The sequence below is a fragment of the Chionomys nivalis genome, chromosome 7, assembly GCF_950005125.1.
Source record: "Chionomys nivalis chromosome 7, mChiNiv1.1, whole genome shotgun sequence".
In the NCBI taxonomy this organism is placed as follows: Eukaryota; Metazoa; Chordata; class Mammalia; order Rodentia; family Cricetidae; genus Chionomys; species Chionomys nivalis.
The window spans coordinates 97728345-97751694 of NC_080092.1; positions in this window are offsets into that span (position 1 = coordinate 97728345).

The window sequence follows — 23350 nt, forward strand, 5'->3', positions numbered from 1 at the left end:
GGAAACTCTGAGGGGTAGTGCACTCCAAGTTCAAACGGAGGTCCCAGTTCATCGCACAGGTACGGGCAGCCTCCTCCAGGCTCAGTACCGCACTCAGCACTTGGTCCTGTTTTCTCAAGCCTGTGAGGCAGCTGTTGTTATCCACCCACTGTACAGAAGGAGAAAATGAGACTCAGAGAAACTGTCATGTCCAGTGAAGGCAAGGCATGGACCAGACTGTCTGGCTCCAGGGAGCTGCTCCTGTGCTCTCTACTGTAGAAAGACTTCTCCTCTGGGAGCCTGGTTAGAATATCCGGACCTTTTGCCGGGTCCTGACTGTCGGGGGACACCCCTAAGCACCCTCCCATACTCTGGAGCTGGCGATTCCTCAGGATGGCTACCATCTCCAAAGAGCTGTCAGAGAGAACTGTCTTGCCAATGGTGCCAGTGACCTGGTTCCGTTACCTTCACCTCTAGGTGTCACCCTCACCTCCAGGTGTGTGCCAGCCTTCTTCAGAGACAAAGGGCTTGGGCTTCAGGAAGCGGCAGCTGTGGTGGTGACAGCAGTGAGAGGAGGTGGGGCGGTGGAGGAGGGGAGGAATAAGGGGAGACGGGAGGAGGGAGGACTGGAAAGGGAGGGAGGAGGGGAGGAGAAGAGGAGGAACTGGAGGGGCGAGGTCCTCAGATCAGCTTCAACCTGACCTCATGCATCAGCCCCTTGCTAAACATTGCACACACACCCCTTGCACACACCCCTCGCACACCCACACCCTGCACACCCACCTTGCACATGCACACCTTGCACATACCACCTTGCACACACACCTTGCGAGTGCACACCGTGCGCACGCACCTTGCACTTGCACACCTTGCACACACACCTCACAGTGCACACCTTGCAGTGCACACCTTGCACACACCTTGCACACCCACCTTGTACATGCGTGCCTTGCACACATGCCTTGCACACACGCCTTGCGCATGCACACCTTGCACACACCCACCTTACAGCTCCCCTATGAAGCTGTCTTCTATACTCCCATTCTCAGGTGGGGAAACTGAGGCCCTAAGGGGTAAATGGTCTACTCAAAGTCAAGGTAATTGTGGGAGATGGGGGCTGGAATCCACCTGGCCATGCCCAAACTGTTCCTTCTTCCCCTCAGCCATGCTGCCTGCCAAGGGTCGCTCTCACAGAGGTTGTTTCTGGGCTGCAGGAAGATGGGACCCTAAGAGGGCCAGAGGACATCTCTGGGGGCTTGAGCAGGTCTCTTCCAGGCTGGAAGTGACGTTCACATCGTTGGGTCACAGGATAAGCAAGTCAGTGCATCAGGAATGGAGGCCAAGCTGAGCCCAGGTCTCTAGAGCCGTGGACTCTGCCCTGGTCACTCACAAACCCCGTTCACTTTCTGCTCTTTGTATAGCTGTTGGTTCATGGGAAGCCTGTGCCCCCGCCCCTGCAACTGTGGGCTCATGAGGGGTCACCTTCATATCCCATGTTTCCTCAGAGGAGAAGGGATCTGGGGTTCGTCTATGAGTCATCTCTTCCCTCCTGTCTCTGCTGGCTGCAGCTTGGTTTTAGATGTCCTTTCCTCCCACTGCCTGAGCACCGGCTCCAGCTACACGCTGTTCCTATGACAGTGGGAGGCCCGGAGGACCAACCAGGACCGCCTAGGTGCCTCCCACCTTGCTGAGTCCTGAGTTTGGGCTGTGCATCCTCTGCTCACACCTCTGTGGGGAAAAGGCCATGCAGCTGCTCACGCCTCTGTGGGCCTATCCTCTCAAGGTCCACGTGCATTGGTCCTCAGGTTGCTGTGCCCCAGCAACTCCAGGCTCCTTGGAGATGAGGCTTGCCAATATCTCAGAGGTGCTTGACAAATGCTAGTGATCCTTTGGGCATGTACCCAGGTCGAGCATAGCGCCGTCATATGGTCATGTTATTTTTGATCTTTGAGGACCGCCCCATACTGGTTCCCATAGTGGCTGCAGGCAGGGACACCTGTAAGCATGTTTACTGCGGACTCACAAGAGTCAAGTTAATGAATTGGCCTAGATGCCCATCACCAGATGAATGGAAAAAGAAAATGAGGTGCAGACACTGGACTTTTGTTCAGTCATAAAGAAGAGAGAAATTATGCCATTTACAGGGAAATGGGTGAAACTAGAGACATTCTCATGATGACATAGGCCAGTCTCAGAGAGACAAACAGTATGTGTCCTCTCAGATGGGGAATCTAGGTTTTGAAAATGTGTGCGCATGTGCATGCGCGAGTGTGCATATTCAAGTGCTCATGTGTGTGCACACATGTGTGGCTGTGTGTGCAAATGTGTGCACACATGCATGACTGTGTTTATGTGTGTGCGTGTGTGAGTGCAAGTGCATGTACACATGTATGTGACTGTGTGTGAGTGTCCATATGTGCACACACATGTGTGACGACTGTGTTTATGTGTGTGCGTGTGTGAGTGCAAGTGCATGTACACATGTATGTGACTGTGTGTGTGAGTGTCCATGTGTGCACACACATGTGTGACGACTGTGTTTATGTGTGTGCGTGTGTGAGTGCAAGTGCATGTACACATATATGTGACTATGTGTGTGAGTGTCCATGTGTGCACACACATGTGTGACTGTGTGTGCAAATGTGTGTGCACACACATGCATGACTGTGTTTATGTGTGTGTGAGTGCAAGTGCATGTACACATATATGTGACTGTGTGTGTGTCTGTGTGTGCATATGTTGAAAATAGAAGAGAGATTGATTATTTGAGAAGGACACCAATAGGAGCAGGGAGGGGACAGGAGAGGGGGATGAGGTGAACCTGGGCTCTTTTCCCGACCCACACGACTAGAAATGCCATAACAAAGCCCATCGCTTTATTCTATGGATACATTTTCTTAAAAAGAAAAAACATTCTGTCCTATACAAATTTGAAAAAAAAAAAGCACCCACTCATGTTTTCCATGCTGTTCTGTAGCCGGGGTGGCTGCTGTGAGCCCTTTAGCTGTTGCCCCGTGTGAGGGAGTCAATTTAACACATCTTGGGTTCTCTGGGATCTTCTTCTACTTCTTCATGTAAGTGGGAACATGGGAACTCAGATCCAGCAAGATGTAAACATTACAGAGTTGGGGTTTCCCCAGCCCCGCTGCACAGCCTCCTGCAGGAGAACAGACCATCAACAGAACTCAGCAGTGTCGAGGAAGAGCTCCCTCAACTCCTGCCCTCATCTCTCTCCTCAACCTGTTTTTCTCTTTACCTCCACTGAGTGTAAATCCCCCTCCCAAGGTCCTCCCCACTTCTACACTGATTTACACGCTGCTCTCGGACCCAGATAAAGCCTGGAGTGTCCATGCTGGGTCAGCCTTGCGCAAGCCACAGCCTTTGGGTTCGGGGACCCAGCAGGAACAGTGGCGGCAGCAGGTCCTGGAGGATGAAGATAACGTGTGATAAGCAGGTGCGCCCCTCCCTCTGTCCCCTTGGATACCCGATGTTCTTTATGGCCTTGCTCAGGTAGATCATTAGTACCATAAATTTTCTTATCTCCGATGCTTTTCCAATTACGGGTAACAACAGGAAAGCTGCCGTTGGTATCTAAAAGGTCACTAAGACATAGAGCCATTTGGGAAGGGGTGACACGTGACTGGCTTGTGTAAATCTCTGTAAGTTTTATGCACAAGTCAGGACAGAAATGTAAGTGAGATTCATAAAATATATCACGATTTACAGGGTTTCAGCGGATGAACGTGGGCTCTTCTCTGGCTGTTTGTGTAGGAGCTTGAATTGTTCTCTCCCTGTGTTTCACACACAGCTCCTGGACAAAGCCCCTAAAAGAGACTAGTGACCTCCTGGGGACATGGTGATGATAACTGGTGATGAGATAGGATGTCTGGGAAACCCTGGCTTCTTGGGAACACCTAAGACCCATATCTGTGTAGCCTCCAGCCAGCAGCTGGTGACATTGTCCTTCTGAAATCTCACGGTTGGGACATGGTGGCTTGACTTCATGCTTCCCAGTGTGGCTCTGAGCCTGCCTGTGCTGAGCCCTGGGAACTAGAGTTGATTAGTGGAAGGGTAGGTCCAGGTAATTTGTAAGAAATTTCTCGGACCTGGCATGATGCCACGTACATATAATTCCAGAATTTAGGGGAATGGAGGCAGGAGGATCAGAAATTCAAGGTCATTGTTGGTTACATAGTGAGTTCAAGGTCAGCCTGGGATATATGGGGCCCTGTTTCAGAAACAAGAAAGGAAAGAAAGAAGGAAGAAAGAAAAAACGGAAAGAAGAGAGGGAGGGAGGGATGGAGGGAGGGATAGAGGGAGGAAAAGGCAGCCTGCAGAGATGACTCATTGGTTAAGAATACTTATTCTTGTAGAAGACCTGGGTTTGAGTCCCACCCGGCACACAAATGGTGGCTCACAACTGTCCATACCTCCATTTCCAGTGGCTCTGATACCCTCTTCTGGCCTCCATAGGCACCAGGTACACACATGGTACACAGAACTATATGCATGCAAAACACTCATGTACATAAAATAAGTAAATTTACAAAGAAAGGATCAGGGGCAGAAGAGATGCTAGCAGATAAACCAAGGCCAGGCAGCTTGACGTCATATCCAGCAGGTGGCTCTGGGCCTGGCCCAGGATCAGCACAGACATTCTAGGGCTCACTGGGTAGAGGAGAGTGACCCTGACTTTGCAGCTAACTCAACCCCAGGCTTCCTGCTTCTTGCCACAGAGAGATTTCCTTCCGGGAGAAAGCTGATGTTTTCCTCCAGGGACCCTGCTACCCTCCTCACCCCCCAGATACATACTTGGAGGGAGGGAAGACAGGGCTGTCCCCTTGCTCTGAGGCCTCATGCGCTTCTGATGGCCTCTTTCTCCTTGTTAGTCTTTGTTCCCATTTGGATTTGTTAGATTTCTAGTACTGTGATAGACACCATGACCAAAAACAACTCACAGAAGCAAGAGTTTATTTGTGCTTATGGTTCCAGAGGGATAAGAGTCCATTATCGCGGGGAGTGAGGCAGCAGGCACATTGGCAGGAGCAGAAAGCTGAGCTCTTATCTCAACTGCAAACATGAAATAGGGCGTGGCTATATGTGCTTAAAGCCCGCCTCCAGTGACACACTTCCTCCAGCAAGGCCACACCTCCTAAACCTCCCAACAGCACCACCAGCTAGGAACCAGGGGTCCAATGCCTGAGGGCAGGGCCTCACCAACTATCCCACCACCCCCTCTAAGTGCCCTGCAATCCCTCAGGGTTGCAGAATGTTTGTTTAACTATACAAAGATGTGTTGCCTTTGTTTAACTATGTAAAGATGTGTTTCTGTGTTAACCTTGACTGCTTAAGGTACCTACCTGACTGGTCTAATAAAAAGCTGACCGGCCAATAGTGAGGGAAGAGGTACAGGCAGAACTCTGGGCAGGGAGAGTAAGGAGGAGGAGGGAGTTAGGCTCCAAGAAGTAAGAAAAAGAGATGACAGATGCCTGGGGCCAGCTGGCCAGACATGGAGGAAGCAGGAAAGCAGGACATACAGAAAGAAAGGTAAAAAGTTCCGAGGCAAAAAATAGATGACTAGAAACGGATTAAATTAAGTTAAAAGAGCTGGTGGGACAAGCCTAAGCTAAGGCCGAGCATTCATAATTAATAATAAGACTCCATGTCTTTATTTGGGAGCTGGTTGGCAGCCTAAAGACAATGCCAGCAGTCCCTCAGCAGGCAGCCCCACTCCGGGCTTCCTTCCACCGCATCCTCACCCCCGCTTTTAGGTTTGTAGACATTCTAGACGTTCCCAACAGCCCTCTGCAATGCCACGCCTTCGGGAGACCTTCCTGCCACCCCGATGGAGAGAGCTGCCTTCCACCCAGACACCAAACCTTCATGAGGTGTGGGCAGCTTCTGCCCTGGTGAAGTGGGGGCTCTTCTGGTCACCTGGCTGTTGCTTCCTCCTCACAGGGGCTACTGATTTCACCTCAGGGTCCAGGGCCGGGCATCTTGTGCACCCCAACTGGGACCTTATGACAGTCTTTTTTATTTCACCATCACCAGCCATTGCTCCCCTCCTTAGTGAACTGGCCAAGGCAGGATTCCCACTTTGTGCTCAGCAACTCTGTCATGCAGTTGTTGTGGGTGGCTCTGTCCTGTAGGGCTGGGGTCCATGTCTGCCTTTTCTCAGGGGCTTCTTGTCCGGCCCTTCCCAGCTGTCCTCTGAGAGATGCTGCAAGGAAGGTTCGGGCTGGGGCTGTAGCACCTTTGCAAAGCCCTAGGTCCATCCTAAGCATCGCATAAGCGCATAAACAGGGCATGGTGGCACATGCTGCTAATCCCAGCACTTGGGAGGTGAAGGCGGGAGAATCAGACGATCAGGGTCATTCTTGGCTACACAGAATGACCTAAACCTAGCCATTCTTCTGATTCAGACTTCTAAGTGTTGTGAATATATTCCATTCCTATGGTCACTGAAATTATATAAGGTGTCCAAAATATTTAGATGAAAATAATATGATTGATTTGAATTGATTATGAATTTTCTGGTCTATAAAGATCCTCACCGTCTGCAGAGTGCTCAGTTAACTTTGTTCTGCTCTGTTCTAGGTGAGAACACAGGTTTACAAACTTCCTTTGCCATGGGAAGAAAATGAGACCATCCCCTCCCCAACTGACTTCTTCTTCCTTTTCCTCTTCCTCTTCTTTGGTGTTTTGTTTTGAGACAGGGTATTGCTACATAGTTCAAGATAGCCTGGTACTCATTATATAGCTCAAGCTGGCATTAAACTCACAACAATCCCCCTGCCTCCAGTCCTAAGTGCTAGAGTTGCAGGTGTGCCCTCCACTTAAAATGACCTGTCCTTAGCCGGGCGGTGGTGGCGCACACCTTTAATCCCAGCACTCGGGAGGCAGAGGCAGGCAGATCTCTGTGAGTTCGAGACCAGCCTGGTCTACAAGAGCTAGTTCCAGGACAGGCTCCAAAACCACAGAGAAACCCTGTCTCGAAAAACCAAAAAAAAAAAAAAAATGACCTTTCCTTTTCCGTGGAGGAAGCAGGTAGGGGTAGGGCAGGGGCAAGTGTCCTCTGGTCCTCTCTCCTAACCGTGCCCTGGAGCAGCAGCGGGTTTGGCTGTGTGTTTCTGCAAACCCTTTGGCCTTCGTAGTTAGTCTCTTCTCTGCATTTGGGAAGCATGGAGGAAAAAGCTGGAGTTTTGTGAAGGTCACACAAGGGCTGTGGGGCCTGGGAGCCTCTTCCCACTGTGTTTCCAGCCATGGGATAAACACTTTGTTCCACCGCAGGCTCCCACCGCTCTCCCTGGCATCCCCAACAGAGGCCTAAAAGCCATGAGTCTTCCTCATCAGGAAATGGACCTGTAGAATATTCTGTGACCCAATGACTTCCCTCAAGGCTCAGGTCCACCATGATGTCACCCTGGGGACCAAGCCATTCACACATGGACCACTGAGGGCCACAGCGTCCAAACTCTAACAGTTTCCTTTTATGGAGATGAGGGTTTGGGGGCTGGAAGTACGGCTTTGTGGCAGAAGGTGTGAATGTCTTGAGTTCTGTCTCCAGCACTGAGAAAAGAAAGTTCTAGAACAAGATAGGAGTGCTGGTTCTCCAAAACTGGGATTGAACTAAACAGCATTGAATTACCACTTTCAGAAATATTGTTTTAAGATAGATAGGGTCTTGCTATGTAGCCCTGACTGGCCTCAAACTCTTGGAAACCCACCTGCCTCTGCCTCCCGAGTGCTGAGATAAAAGGTGTGCACCACCACACCTGGCTAAAATGGCTGTTCTTCTGCCATGCTGTTTTAGCCTTGCATGTGCACATCTGAGACTCCATAGGACCTGGGGAAGGGCTCTGAGCCAGGGAGTGCTGGGGTAAGGGGTAAAGAGCATGGTTTTTCTTCTTGCTTTCTCTACTTAGCAATAGAGGTTGGAGAATAATCCCACACCCTGGCTGAGTCACCTTGGGAACTGTCTAGACAGACCAAAGCCCGGGTAACAAGCTGAGACTCCTCCTCTGGCACCCACTGTCACCCAATGCCCAGGTCCTGCCATCCAGAGGCAATGCTGTTAGTAGTCCAAGTCCAGAGAAACTGGCAGCTGGGTCAGATGGTACTCCAGGAAGCCCTTCTGGTGTGTGGCAGGCTCACGGACCTCGGTTTGTCCAGTCTCCCCTCTGTGAGCCAACAGGCTTGTCTGGCTCTTCCCCCAGCAGGTGCAGCCCCTCGGATGGCTTTGCCTGTGGCCTCAGAGGGAGAAATGAGGCTGCCAGTGGTTTGCAGCCTTGGGCCTTTCAGCACTAACTGGTGCCTTCACCAGCTCCTTTGTCCCCGACTCACCTCAGAGCTTCCTAGCTGCCTTAATTCCACTATGGACTGGTCCTGAGGAGCCCCGCTACTGCATCCTGCCCTTAGCTTCCTGTCCCCCCTGGGGGGCCCAGGAGGTAGTGCTGACCACACCTGCCGCCCCTGATCTACCTGCTGCCCAGCAGTCCCAGCCTGACGCTGTCCCTAGCTTTGCTCTCCCCTGACTCCAGCCTAGGCCCTTCTACCCCTGAGCTACTCCCCAGCCTGACTCTTTGCCCCTGGAATCAGAGAGTAGTAATAGGTAGACCCCATTCCAGTTGTCTAACTTGGCTGCGGAGTGGCTTGGAAGAGACCCCTTCTTAGTGGTCGGAGAGGGGCAGGGAGAGGACTCCCAGGATCCAGTGAGTTGATAGCCCTGGGAGTGTGTACTGTGCTCTGTGTGTGTGTGTGTGTGTGTGTGTGTGTGTGTATGTGCTGGTTAGTTCAACAGGCTCCTACAAGGATGGCTAAAATCACTCTTGACCCTTCCTCTTTGTCCCAGTCCCAGAAGCCCCCAGGAGCCCTGCAGCCTGGACTCTTCCCCGTTCTGAACCAGTTCCTTCCTCCAGCATTCACAGACTCAGTTTTATTTAGTTGTAAACCAAACTCTGGCCTGGTCTGGATCAAGGACCCGGGAAGCAGTTTTATGAAGGGGTTTTGCAAGCCAAGGGGATAACTGTCCTCAATTCAGAGAAATCTCCCTGGACAGAGTGACTCTCAAGGGCCCTTGTTTTAAAGAAAGGAGAGAGAGAGAGGAAGAGAGAGAGAGAGAGAGAGAGGAAGAGAGAGAGCCCACAGTTAACACCTCCCCCAGCTAGAGGAGCCTGGTTGGGTGTGTGGAGTAGGCCCCAACCCCCACCTCAGTCATGGGGACCCCCCCCAAATAATCCTCCCGAAGAGAGGATAATTAATTCAAACAGACCCTCATCCATCCCGGGCTGGGCCCTTTGACAAGGAAGAGGCGGGAGGCGCAGGCAGAGTGGAGCTCAGAAGTCTGGCAGGCTAATCCAGGGCTCAGGGCGAGCTTGTTCCGGCCCTAATGAGACTCCCGGGCATCAGCCAGGTCTGCTTTGTCTCTGGCGGATGGGGAGGAGGGCGAGACCAACTTTATTTCCGAATCTGGATTGACTCACAGAAGTAGCATCGGACTTGAAGGGCACCTCATCTATCTGTGGCCCTCGCTGCATGAAATTGTATTGGCTCGCCACTTGCTATCTGGCTGGGCGCAGCTGGGCCGTAAGTCATCGGCGATAACGTTCTTTATTATACCGCCGTGTTTATGAACTGTGCCTGCAAGGGAGACGATAGAAATATGCAGCCGTATGCAAAGGCGGAGGGAAGGGGAGGGGGAGCATATGCTAGTTGCTAGGGCAACCATGGGGCTATTTTGGGCATCAGATTTTTTTTTTCCTGGTGATAAAAACCATTTTCTTGGGCTGGCTGGCCTTTCCCCTCCCCCTTCCTGAGCAGACTATTTAGGAAAGAAGTGACTTAATTTCTTAATTAAACATTATGCTATCCCCTCCCTTACCTCCTTCCAGAATGGATGGGAAAATAGAAAGGTGTTGGTGAGTGTGCCTGAGTGGAAGGGCACCAGTGCCGTGATGGAGAGGTGTGAACAACTCCCTAATCTTTGCTGATCCCCGCTGCCTCCCCCTCCACACACACACACCCTCCTGCCTCCACCGACTTAACTGTGATAAACTCCCCCAGTCCTAGACCTGAGCGCAATCTCAGGAGCTCCAGGTGCTTGTAAGCAAGAGGCATACCAATGAGCTGGGGGGGGGGGGCGTCTGGAAGGTGACTGCATCCCTGAGAAACAAAAGCCAGGGCGATGCTGGCAAGCCACCCTACTCTGTCTCCATCCGTGATGTGGGTATCTCTGTGGGCAAGGGGGGCAGGGTATGTGTGTGTGGGAGCTTGAGCTGTTTACTCTAGCCTGGTTAGCTCCATGCCCAGTCCCAGCTGCGGGTGAGGCTGGTGGCCGGCTGGCTCTAGGCCCATGTTCTGCCCATAGCCCAGAAGCCTTCTCCTTGTTTTTGGTTTTCAAAATAGGGTACCCAGCTGGCGACAGCCTGGGGACTTGGTGGCAAGGCAAAATCAGGTGCCCTCTACTCTCTGTGGATCAGAAGCTGGAGCTCGGTTTGGATCGTTTCCCGAGGGGCCATGATGCTGCTGCCCCATAGAAATCACACTGCTGGATCTTCCCATCTTCCTACCCGATGCTATCACACCTCTGTCTCATGGTCTTGGGTGCTCAGGACGTGAACACAGTCAGGGAAGAGATTGTGAATGCTCCTCCCACTCTGTCCAGCCTTTGCTTGCTGCCCACCTGCCTGGCATGTTCTGGGTGAGGCAAGAGAAGCCCACAGGGTATTGGGTTCTTTGCTTCAGCACCAGGCTGAGACTGGAAGGGGGGACGTGGGTACCCAGCAGTCCCTTTCCTTTCTGGTGTTCAGACTTCCCTGTTCTGCTGACCCTGCCCAGACACTCCATCTGGGGCAGGCATGTGCTGGATGCCCCAAGGATAGGGACAACTGGACACTCTCTCTTTGTCTGCTGAGCACTGATGTCAGGTCTAAATCATTCACCTGGATCTGGAAGCATCTTCCAGGACCGAGTGGGTTCTGGAAGATTCTCTAAGTGTTAAGGTGGGTGGGCAGAACGCAGGTGGCTAGAATGGCATTTACTGCGTGGTTTGAATGGATGTGCACCACACGCATGCCGCGATCAAAAGAGGGAGGTTAGAAGAGGTGTCAGATTCCCTGGAACTGGAGTTACAGATGGGAACTGGCTCTGGAATATCAGTTACTTGATATGGGTGCTGGGGACTGAACCCAAGTCCTCTGAAAGAGCAGCCAGTGCTCTTAACTGCTGCGCCATCTCTCCAGCCCCCTATGCTTTGTTTTTAAAACAAACTTGTAATTGAATATTATCCAAGGAATATGTATTTGTGTATATATATATATATATATATATATACCTCAGAAACTATAGGAAAGTATAGAAGAGCAAACAAATGATTCACGTTTTTTTTTTTCCTGCCCGGAAATGAAAGACTCTTTTCTGCCTTTCTTATTCTCCTCGTTTATTTCCACAAACTTGAAATACATTGTATCTAGCTTTTTCCGGCTCGCCCTGGAATCCCTTACATGGTTCTCAGCATACATCTGTTTTCCTTAGTGGCTGCATGCAATTTTACAGTGTGGATGGATCGCAGTGAGGCGGTCTGTGTGCGAATAAATTATTTTCCATGTCTTTCTCTGGCTGTGCAAGTGGCAGCTTGTGATTTCAATACCAACCGAAGCCGGAGCCTGGAGCCAGGCAGGGGTGAGCCCCTTTGTCTTTGACGCCTGGCACTAGAGCCAAGGCTGCTGTGAGAAGTCTGTCAGTCAGTGGAGACTGAAGTTATCTTCTGCAGTGACATTTGGGGGTAACAGACCAGACACCCCTCTTGCCCCAGGACAGCTGGCAGCATTTGGCATCTTGGGCAGTGACAGAGGCGGAGTAAGAAGGAAGCTGAAGCAAAGCCTCCTGGGAATGCAATGAGCTGGAGCTGGCAGAGGAGCGAGTTTTCTGTGCTTCCGTTCTGATTGCCAGTCGAGGATTGCTCTGAGAGCTGCCTTTTGCTTTGGGGGACCTGCATGCCGTGTCCTCCCTCCTGCATGGAGAGAAGTGGGCTAGTGTGGAGTCCCGGGTGACAGTTTTGCTCTGTTTCTTTCCCTCTATTTTGGGTCCATACACTTGTGCAATATAAAGGAAACCATGACGTCCCCGAGTGACTCCCAATGATGCGCCCACCTGCTCGTTTTCCTTTGATGCTTCTTCCTTTCTTTTTAAGGAAAGATTTTATGTTTGATTTATGTGTATGTCTGTGTGTACATGCCTGCAGCTGCCCTGAGAGGCAAGAAGAGGGGGACAGATGCCCTGAAGCTGGAGTTACAGGTGGCTGTAACGCTATGTAGGTGCTGGGAGCCCAATGTAAGTCCTCTGCAAGTTCTCTTAGCTGGGGAGCCATCCCCGGGGCATAGCACTTCACAGATGTGCTGTGGAATCCTCCTGGACACTGTAAAGATTTGCCACTCAAATTGGTTTAATCAAACGCTGATTGGCCAGTAGCCAAGCAGGAAGTATAGGCATGGCGACCAAACTAAGGATGATGGGAAGAGGAAGCCAAGTGCGAAGGGAACAGGAGAAGAACATGCGCCATGCTGATAAAGGTACCACCGCATGGCAGAGTGTAAACAAGGAATATGGGTTAACTTAAAATATAAGAACTAGTTAGTAATAAGCCTGAGCTATTGGTTGAGTATTTGTAATTAATATGAGCCTCAGTGTGGTAATTTGGAAGTGGCTGCCATGTATTTGGGAGCAGGCGGTTGAGACAGGAAACTACATTTACAATTATGAATCTTGGCATACAGATAGCTGCCATTGGTTCTGGAGGAGAGTCCTCTCAAGAGAGGATTTGTTGACTCCCTACACTCAAAAGGTCTCCCTGCTCTGTGTCCTGACCCCTCCCCTAGGGAGATGCATCGTTGTCATCCACGGAGAAGGGAGAGTGTGGTGGAGGTCATGCTACAAAGGGGCTTTGGCAGTGAGGATCCTCCTTCAAAAATTCATGTCTTGCTTCTGGCCACTAGGGACTTAGAAGAGAAAGATGAGGGATTGGAAATGACAGCTTTAGACTCCACTAGAGCCAGCAGTGTATGTCCCAGCCCTTGGGAGCAAGAGGCAGGAAGGTCTGACGTTCAAGGTCATTCTTGGCTATATTTGGAGTTGACTGGGCTAGATAACCTATATCAAAAGCAAGCAAGCAAACAAACAACTAATATTTTAAAGATGAAGGCAGGCAACTGGTCAACTACAGCCTAGAAAAGAATGAACAGCATCTTGGGGCAATCGTTGCTGCAATGAAATGCCATGACCAAAGAAACTTGGGAGGAAGTCAGAACAGGAACTCAAACAAGGCAGGAACTCAGAAGCAGGAGCAGATGCAGAAACCATAGAGGGTGCTACTTATTGGTTTGCTCAACCTGCCTTTTTATAGAATCCAGGACCACCAGCCCAAGGATGGCACCACCCACAATTCACTGAGCCCTCCCTCACCAATCACTAATAAAGAAAATGCCCTACAGCTGGATATTATGGAGGCATTTTCTCAATTAAGTTTCCCTCCTTTCAGATGACTCTAGCTTGTGTCAAACTGACATAAAACTAGCTAGGACAAACAGGGTGTCAAGAGAATCCTTGAACCGAAGCAAGGATTTCCCAACACATACCTCATAAGGGGTTAAGATTCTTAATATGTAAAGTAGCCTATAACCTAATAACAATAAAACAAATAGCCCAGGAGAAAGTGGACAAAAGCTGGGAATGGCGGTGCCCAGCTGAAATCCCAATACTCAGGAGTCTGAGGCAGGAGGATCACAGTAGAACCTATAAAACAGAACAAACTAAAAAGCAGACAAAGGGCTTGAATAGACAGATCCCAAAAGGACAGAGGATGGTCAATGCAGACATGGAAAGATGTTCATCAAGCACGAATCAGAGTGACAGGACCTGTCACCTCCCCCATGTGAGTTTTATAAACTACGAGCACCTTATGACCCAGTGAACTCACTTCTGACTCTGATCCAAAAGGTCAAAGGTAGGATTTTGAAGGAACCACTGTACCACCTCACCAATGCTGACTGCCCAGGGACGGTGCTTGGGTAGTCAGTATATGTACACACCTGTGATGGATAAGGGACCGTGCTTGGGTAGCCAGTGTATGTACATAGCCATGATGGAGTATTTCACCTTAAAAACAACTAAGTCCTGTCATATGAGACAACATGGATGAGCCTGGAGGACACCAGGAAGACCAGCCAGTAACAGAGAGAAATACGTGAGTCCACTCAGCTCAGCTGAGTACAGACATCAAGGTTTAAAGACTCAAAACTTGGTGGCTGGAGAGATGGCTCAGAGGAATAGAGCACTGGATGCTCTTCCAGAGGTCCTGAGTTCAATTCCCAGCAACCACATGGTGGCTCACAACCATCTGTAATGAGATCTGGCGCCCTCTTCTGGCATGCGGGCTTACATAGAGGCAGAATGTTGTATACATAATAAATAAAAATCTTTAAAAAAAAAAAAAAGACTCAAAACTTTACAAAGCTGAGGTACAACAGGAGCCACCGGGGCCTGTGGGAAGAGGAACTGAGAATCTGTTGTCATCTGCACTTGAGGGAGCCTCCTGAATCCATCTGCCTTGTGTATACAGAAGTCACCAACTATACAGCCAGCCCTTGCTCTTTGAAGCTTCTGCGGCTGGGAACACGGCATTGCCACTGTTTGTAAAGCCCTCTAGGGACTTGTTGTGGCCCACCAAGAGAAGGTTAGAACAGCCAGCAACAGCAGTGCAGTAGCCGTGCTAGTTCTTGGTTTACATTCTGATTGGCCGATTGATGGATTTATGGTTGATTGATATTCATGTCCATGCACTTGAATACATGCCTGCATGTGTGAGCACACATGCCACAGTACGCCTGGAGCCCAGAGGGGAGCTTGCAGGAGTCAGTTCTTTTCCACTATCCAGGTTCCGGGGAGCCAGCTCAGGTGTTAGGTTTGGCAGCCAGTGCCTTTGCCCTCTCAGCCATCTCACTGGCCTCAGTTCCTTGGCTTCTTGGCCTTAGTCAATGGCCACCAGATGACATTCAAAGCGGGAGGAACTGGTTGGAGGGCGGGGCTTCTTTGTCTTAGCTTGGCTGGCACACTAGTGGTCATTCTCTGCTGTGGTGTCATGGAGTGTTTACTCGGGGGGTGAGGGCCCCCATCCTGGTCTACTAGGTGCATGTAAGACACCCAGTGCTGGCAATCACAAATGCTCTCAGGCTGCCGGGAGACTAGAGGACTCAGTGAGCCCTTTGCACTCTTCCCTAAATCCCCAAATACTCCCAAGTAAATTGCTCAGCTTCAATGTGGCGACCCATGTCTTTAATCCCAGCACCAGGACGCTGAGGCAGAATTGCAAGCTTTGGCCCAGTCAGATGAAGTTAAATGTCGTTGGGAGAGGTTGGCCAAATTGCATCTCCTGATTAATACAGAAAGATATGAACGGGGAAAGCAAGAACTCAAGGCAACAGAGCACAAGAGGGCAAACCACACGACGAGGCTCGGTTTTATTATTCCACCTCCTCTGATAACAGTTATGAGTTTACAGCTCAGCAAGGACGCCTGGCTCACAGGCAGCACGTTCAAGGGAGTAGGAAGCACAGCTTTGTTATTTTTCTTCAGAAAAATGTTAGAGGTGTGGGAACATCATTTGCCCTACGTTTTCTTTAGGAATCGAGGAAGGTTGTAGGCATTCATTCCTGTGTTCTGTCCCACATCTGCTGGCATGCCAAATGCCCTTCTTAAGAAATACCAGAATTGGATGTTGCCATGCCCATGTGATAAACTCATTACATCATAACCTTGATCAAACTCGAAGTCCACGGGGATATTGGTCGGCACGAGCTTCCATATTGCTCTCCCACTACTCGCCCACCTGGGACACCCTTGCTGGTTCCTGTCAGATACCCTCCATGCCCCACAACTGGTCAGTCAGGCCACCCTCCATCTGTCTCTCGGCCCTGGCTAACGTGATCTTCAGACATGACGTGGTTTCAAAAGTGAGGTGCAAGCTGGAGGTGGCGGCTCTCGGTGTAATCTCAGCGTTTATCAAAAATTCAATCATCCTCAGCTCTCCAGTGAGTCCGCAGCTTGCCTGACCTACAGGAGACCCCGTGCCAAAGCAAACAAACTGAATGAATACGGTCAGGACCATTGAAACGTCTTTCATCCGCTGGAACATGCCTTCACTAAATGAAGTTTCCAAGATTCGTTACAGAGTGAGAAAAACAAGAGCAGAGGCAGTGAACATGGCAAACTCGGACATGTGCAAAGAAACAGAAAGCAGAAAGCATACATGTCAGTCACCTGTGCACGAACATGTCCGTAGGGACCACTAGGAGCCTCTCGTCACGGTTGTCCGGGGAGCTGCAGGGGGAAGAAGACAGATCTCGGACTTTAACTCAGTGGCCTCTGGCTGGCTCCCCAGCATGCCTTGTCCCAGCGTCGCTTGGGCTTTTCCAGAGCAGAGCTCTGGGGATGCCACGATAGGTTTCTAAGGTAGTTTGAGGGTAGAGAGGGTTAAAACCACAGAAGGCCCTTCAAACTAATCACTGTGACAGATACTTAGCTGTCATTGTGTCAGGATGGTGGACAGGAAAGAACCCAAACAGGAGAGGGTTGATTTCGGCTTAGAGTCTGGAGGGATACAGTCCATCATGGTGAGTCACAGTGTTGGGAGAGAGGCAGCTGGTTACACTGTAACCACTGTTAGCAGGCAGAGAGAGGTTGACAATGTTGCCCTTCCTCCCTTTTGTTCAGTCCAGGACCTAACCTGTGGCATGGTGCCACCTGTGTTCAAGATGAGTTTTCCTGCCGGGCGGTGGTGGCGCACGCCTTTAATCCCAGCACTCGGGAGGCAAAGGCAGGTGGATCTCTGTGAGTTCGAGGCCAGCCTGGTCTACAAGAGGTAGTTCCAGGAGAGGAACCAAAAGCTACGGAGAAACCCTGTCTCGAAAAATAAAAAAAATAAAAAAATAAAAAAAAAATTAAAAAAAAAAGATGAGTTTTCCACCCCAGGTAAGCCAGTCTAGAAACTCCCTCACAGATGTGGCCAGAGGTTTTCCTGGGGTGATTCTAGAACCTGCCAAGTTGACGGGTAAAGTTAGTCATAACATAGGACAAAATCACTGCCTTATATTAGTAACAAACTTAAGCCGGGCAGTGGTGGCACATGGCTTTAATCCCAGCACTCTGGAGGCAGAGACAAGGGAATCAAAAAAGTGAGTTCAAAGTCAGACTGATCTACAGAACAAGTTCCAGGACAGCCAGAACTGTTATACAGAGGAACTCTGTTTCAAAATCACATAAACACAGACAAAACAAATGTAGGGGTTCAGAATGGTGTACCCTCACGCAGCAAGTGTCCCCAGTGTGTGTCCTTTCTCCTGCCACATCCAACTCTGGTGTGAGAGAAGGGGTGGCGGGGAAAGGACATGAAGATGGCTGTGTAATAGAGGAAGGGAGAGAGACAGAGACAGAGAGACAGCTAGAGAAGGCGAGAGACAGAGGAATAAGAGACTGAGGTAGAAAGTGGAGAAAGAAACAGAGAAAAGGAAAGAGAGATAGGGGTTCAGACAGGGCAGCGCCATTACTCTCAGAGAGAACACGTCCTGGCTGTGATAGTTCAAACAGGAAGGCGCCTCCCCACCCCCACCAAGCTCACGTTTTTGAAAGTGGTCTCCAGTTGTTGGCTGTTTGGGGAGGGTGGGGAAGTGTGGCCTTGACGGAGCGGGTGTGTCACTAGGGAGGGTGTTTCAAAACCTTGCACAGTTCCCAGAGTGTTCCCTCCACCTCTTGACTGAGGTCTGAGATGTGAGCCCCCAGACCCCTGCTCCTGCCAGCTGCTGCAATGCTGTCCTCATCGTGATGGACGCTAAGCCTATGCCTTTCCCCCGTGGGCTGTCGAGAAGTGACAGATGCTGGTCCAGCGCCTCTGAAGAGGGCATGCAGTGGGGTCTCCAAGAATCTGCCAAACCGCACTCTGGTGGTGGGGAGCAGCAGCCTGTGCTGCTGCAGGCAAGAGGGGTGGTCTGTGGAGAGGTATGGGCGACTCCAGTCTGAGGGTACTACATCGGCCAAGGATTTCTCTGGACCTGGAGGAGGGACAGGACTTAGAGGCCAGGATGGCGTAGGTAAATAGATCTTTGCCTGGCCTGTGCTGGTTATGTGAAGAGATTTTTCCCTCTGCCAGGCAGGTCCAGCCTGTTGGCATAGCGTTGACATGTTGTTATCACTGAGGACCATGCACTGAAGTTACAAAAAAAATTTTTTTTCTCTTCCCCCGGATTATTTTTCTTATGTTTGGAGTAAGTTCACAATTTCATGTTGTGCTGAATGCCGCACAGGCCACAGGCTGGATATGCCTGCTCCCAGAACCTTCCATTTCCCTCCAAGCAGAGTTCTGACCCGAGCTGCTGACCCAGAAGATAAAATGAAAAGACAGATAGACTGGAAAGTTCATTTTGGCTTAATCCAGGTGGAATTTCATCGGATCTCCTGGAGAGTTTGACAACACAGCGATGAGGGGGAGGGAGCTCCCGGAGGGGGATGGGAGGACAGACACTTCCTCAGGTGGGCAGACCTTGAAGCGTGGTGGAGAAGGGACTGCTGCCACGGGGTTTCCCGGGACCCAGCCTTAGGATGAAGGGCGGGACCTCCCGTCTTCATTCTCCAGGAAGTGATTAGCCCGACAGACCTGTTGTCCTCCGGAGGAGCAGGCTACTGGCGGGTGTAATTACCCGTTCACTCTGTTATTAGCTGGGGTAAGAGACGGAGGCACTGGGCCTGTTCCTGCATTTCAAAGCTCACTCGCACACCCGCATCTCTGATATTAAACACAATGAGACTTTTTTGAATTCAATTAAGCATTTGCCTACTGTGACTCTTAATTCATCGCAAATTGTCTCAGTAAATAATCTTCATCAAAAGTCAGAACCAATCCCCATTAGTTGTTTAGATTAATTAATGGGTCCCCCCGGAGCCACCCAAATGAATTCAATTTGAACGTCAACAACTTGCGGTGGAGTTTCCCAGGCCGGCATTAAGACAATATCAAACCTGCAATAAGTCACATTTAAAATGTTAATTCAGGGAAGCTTTCCATTTACAGTATTTAATTAAATCTTTAAATAAACGGCGCGGGCTCAGGACCAGATGGTTCTGCATTTTCATTGTGGAGTGGAGCTCGAAGTCATCGAGGGAAGTATATTGGAGGCGTAGCATAGATAAGCAGGATATATGGAGCAATAAAATCTAATCTGGTTTCCGGGGGGAGATTCGGAGTGTGTACACAACCGGGGCTCAAATTGTAAGTTAATTACATTAACCCCGGTGTACTCGGGGGTCTGAGCAGCCCGAGATGAAATTAGTCTTTTTCCTATCCTAAGATTCTTTTCAACTTCACTATATTAATTTTTAGCCAAATACTTACTCATAAGGAAAATTGAAGTTAATGTAACCAAAGATAAAGGAACGCAGCCTTAATATTCTGAAGGGATTACGGAGACCCGAGGAAACGCGCTGTGCAAATGTCACCGGCTTGGAGTGGATTTATGCTGCGGGGTAAGGGGAGCGATAAAGATGCTAAGGAGATCTTGCCCTGCCTACCGCCCCGCCCTGCCCATCGCCGCGCCCCTCCCGGGTTCTAAAAGAAGAAAATGCAGTCTTTGGGCCCACACAGTCCTCGAGAGGTCCACGGCGGTGCCGGGGAGCGACCCGGGTCTCAGAAGGAGCCAGAGCTTTGTGTCTGGCTTTAGACAGGTGACCAGCCAGGGGGCTAGCTGTGGATTGCCTCCGCTGACTCTTGAGACCCCCAAAGAAGTGTGGACTTTCAGAACTCAGCCGCTTGCCATTCAGGCTTTGAGGGAAGAGGCTGGCCACTTCTCAGCCCTTTTTTCGGGGTGGGGTACCCCAAAGGATATTTTGTTCCCAGCCATGCGGGGGTGTTCCTTAGTACACACCAAGCCTCCATCACCCAGGGCTGCCAGGACTGTCGATACTGGGTGTGGGCTTTCTTTGTGTGGGCGTGGCCAGAGAGCAGCCGTCAGCGTTACCCTGTTCTGCCCCACCTTGTGCTTTGAGACGCTCTTTGCTCTTTCGTTGAACCTGGGGACTCATTGATTCATCTTGGAAAACTGGCCAGTGGGCCCCACCTCCCCAGTGCTGGGATTACAAGCGCCCACCACCACCCCTGGCCTTTTACATGGTTCTGTACAAGGCCTTCAATGCTTGCACACTTTAGCAAGTGAGCCATCTCGAGCTCCTTAATCTCCTCTTACAAATAAACAAGAATGTGTGTCAGTGTTTTGCCAGCATGTGTGTCTGTGTACCACATGTATACAGTTCCTAAGGAGGCTAGAAGAGGGTGTTGGGTCTCCTGGATATGGAGTTACAGATGGTTGTGAGCTGCCACAGAGGTGCGCTTAGCTGTTGAGGCATCCCTTCAGACACTGTCTCCTCTTACTCAGAACTGCCTTGGTCAAGGCCATGCTGAGTGAGCAGGTGGACCTGGGAGCTCTCAGGCACGCTCGGGGACCTAGGTCTGAGGATGTCTTCTGTGGTGAGGGCTGCTGCCCTCTTCCCTCTCCCTCCCAGCAGGGGTTTTCTGTCCAGCTCAGACCGGTGGGAGAGATAATCACGACCTTCCAACTGGGGTCACACCTGACCTCTGGCCCCAGTTCATCCAGCTCTTGCAGAGAGGATCAAGCAAGGAATGCTTCCAGCACGCAGCAGAGGCTGTGCCGGTCGTGGTTTTTCTGGTTGCCAGGTTTGTAAAGGGCAAATCAAATGAAGAGAAGGAGAAATCGTCATTTCTAGTGACTTCAGGTATGGTTGGCTCCGGGCGCTAAAGTCAGCTGGTGTCGCTGTGATTCACTGCTTTTTTTGTGTTTGTTTCACTCCTGGATGGGACCTTTGCCTATGATGAACCCTGGCAGAACCTTACCTTATACCAAATATAATGCCATTTGAAAGGCACTTCCCTCCAAGTCCCCAATAGGTCTCTGGAGAAGCCAGTCACAGAGCACTCTGGGCATGTGTCCACCCATCATGGCAGTTGGCATTGGCGTCACAGATGCTCTCGGGTTCCAGGTCTATCTGGCACCCCTATGTGTGCAGAGGCAAATAGAGCTGGACTCCTGCCCCTGGGCTCTTCAGTGGGTATTTCCCAAGGTCACACTCCAGACACAACCTCAGCAAGTCGGCCTGAAAGCCTGGACTTGTGGCAGGTTCTGCGGCTTTCCCCAAGGTTCTGAGCCGTCATTGCTCTCAGCTAGCTGTGGGTATATGTGCTCAGTTCCAGCTTCCCGGAGATGTCTCTCCCAAAGCTACTCCCAAGCTGTGGTTCTAGGTGTACACCTCCGTACCGGGTTAGGCTGTTCTGGGGATGGACTCCAGGGCCTTGTGCAGGCTAGGAAAGCTCTCAACCATCTAAGCACACCCGTAGCCCTGAGACAGATTTTCTCCCAGTGGTACTCTCTGCAAGCATCTTTCTCTCAGACTGTCCTGTTGGTGGTGGCCAAACTAGGCTGTTTCCTTCGCACGGGGTCCCAGCGGATGTAGACTCTGTACTGAGCTTGCATTTGGGGCTCCTTGCTCAGCTGGAGCGTCCCCAGCCTCATTCTGCCCCCCCCTCATTCAATGCCCCTGGACAGCTTCAGGAGGGATCCTCTCAAAACTACTGTCTGTCCCTCATCTCCACCCCCTACACCCCTGCTCCCAAATGACAGTACTGACCCTCTGTCCTCAAGTCCAGGTCATGCCCTTGAGAGTCTTCCCAGCCCATTGCTTGAACTCTTTAACCCCTTCAGCGCTGAGTCAAGGGGCACACTCCCGAGCTGCTGGTTTTTCCTGTTGGGCTGCCCGGGTAACCCAGTCAGGGGAAGGCAGCTTCTCCTAGGAGGCTTGTGCACCGACCAGACTGTGTTTCTCTCAGCCCTTTATTTTGGAACCGTGGGATTCTTGGGCACTCTGAGTCATAGCCCAGGGCTCCCAGAGAATGGCAAGGGGTGGCGCTGGCCGCTCACTGGCTTCTTCTACACTGGCCCTGTCGTTCCATTGTGAACAGCGTTTAGGATCAGGAAATGTGTTTGGGCCCAGTGTGGTGGCTCCAGAGGCAGAGATAGACAGGTCTCTATGAATTTGAGCCAACTTTGTCTACATAGTGAGTTCTAGGCCAACCAGGGCTGCAGAGTGAGACCTTATCTCAAAAAAAAAAAACGTTATCTCTGCACCCTTCACCATATGCTTTGTCCAGAAGCCACAAGGAAATACCTCTCTGGAGCGTTTTATATGAATCAAACTATCGGCAGGTGTTTATTTCCTTCTTGGAGACAGCATCTTACTTGCTTTGCTCTGTGGCTCAGACTGACCGCAAATTCATGATCCTCCTGCCTCAGCCTCACATGTTCCAGGATTACAAGCATCTGCTACCGCACTTGGCTTAAACCAAACTTTCAAACATTCTGCCCCCAGCCCAGCCTGGCACACCCATTTTTGTGTTGAAGATGGTTGCATCTAAATGCAATGTTTCAGAAGTGAGCTGAGCGTATTCCCAGCAGGGAGAATGCCAGCTTTCCAGAGGGTTCTGACTGAGGTCTGGACCTGACTAGAATCTTGTTCTGGAGAGCACAAGCTAACACAAATTGCCTTGCACTCTGCAATTGATGGGACGCAGACATCCGGTCCAATCTGTCCCATGCTCTGTGGACTCGGTGGTGGCCCTGGTCAGCTTCAGGGATGACCTACAGTACGCCCTGTGACTTGAAGCTCTCCACGTGATACTGAGTCCCATCTGAGGTTCTGAGGACTTCTCTGCCATGTAGGGAGGGGCGAAGGCACCGGGACACAGCCTGGCTGGCTCCTGATTCCTGGACTCACTTTAGCCCTGTGACTGGCATGTGACTGTGGAACAAGGCCAAGGGGCTTTCCTGAGAGTCCATCCCACTTGCACACATCTGGAGAGCATCAGCAGAGGCACAGAGAGAACTCTGTGTAGTGAGAAGCGGTTCCATCTCCCTTATGCGGAACCCTTTTATGGACGCCAAGTCCTTCTGTCCTTAAGGGACTTAGGCTCCTTCCCAAGTTGTCAGTTATTGAAATAACCAGTCATGCTGGGGGAGGGCCGGCTAAGTTGAAAGTGCACGGGGGTGGGGGTATCTCTAGCTCCAAGGGATGTGGCTGAACATCCGAGCACACGTGTGCCTGGTGCCAGGTGAGCAGGTCCACAGGGCTCCCTGCAGGAGAGCACTGGGCAGTGAGTAGAGGCCTTGGAGGTCAAGGTAAATCTGTGCCAGCTCAGAGACCCAGAAAGCAGGAAGAAGCCTGCCTCTGCCCTTGTTCCGCACTGCACACCCTACACAAGAAGGGC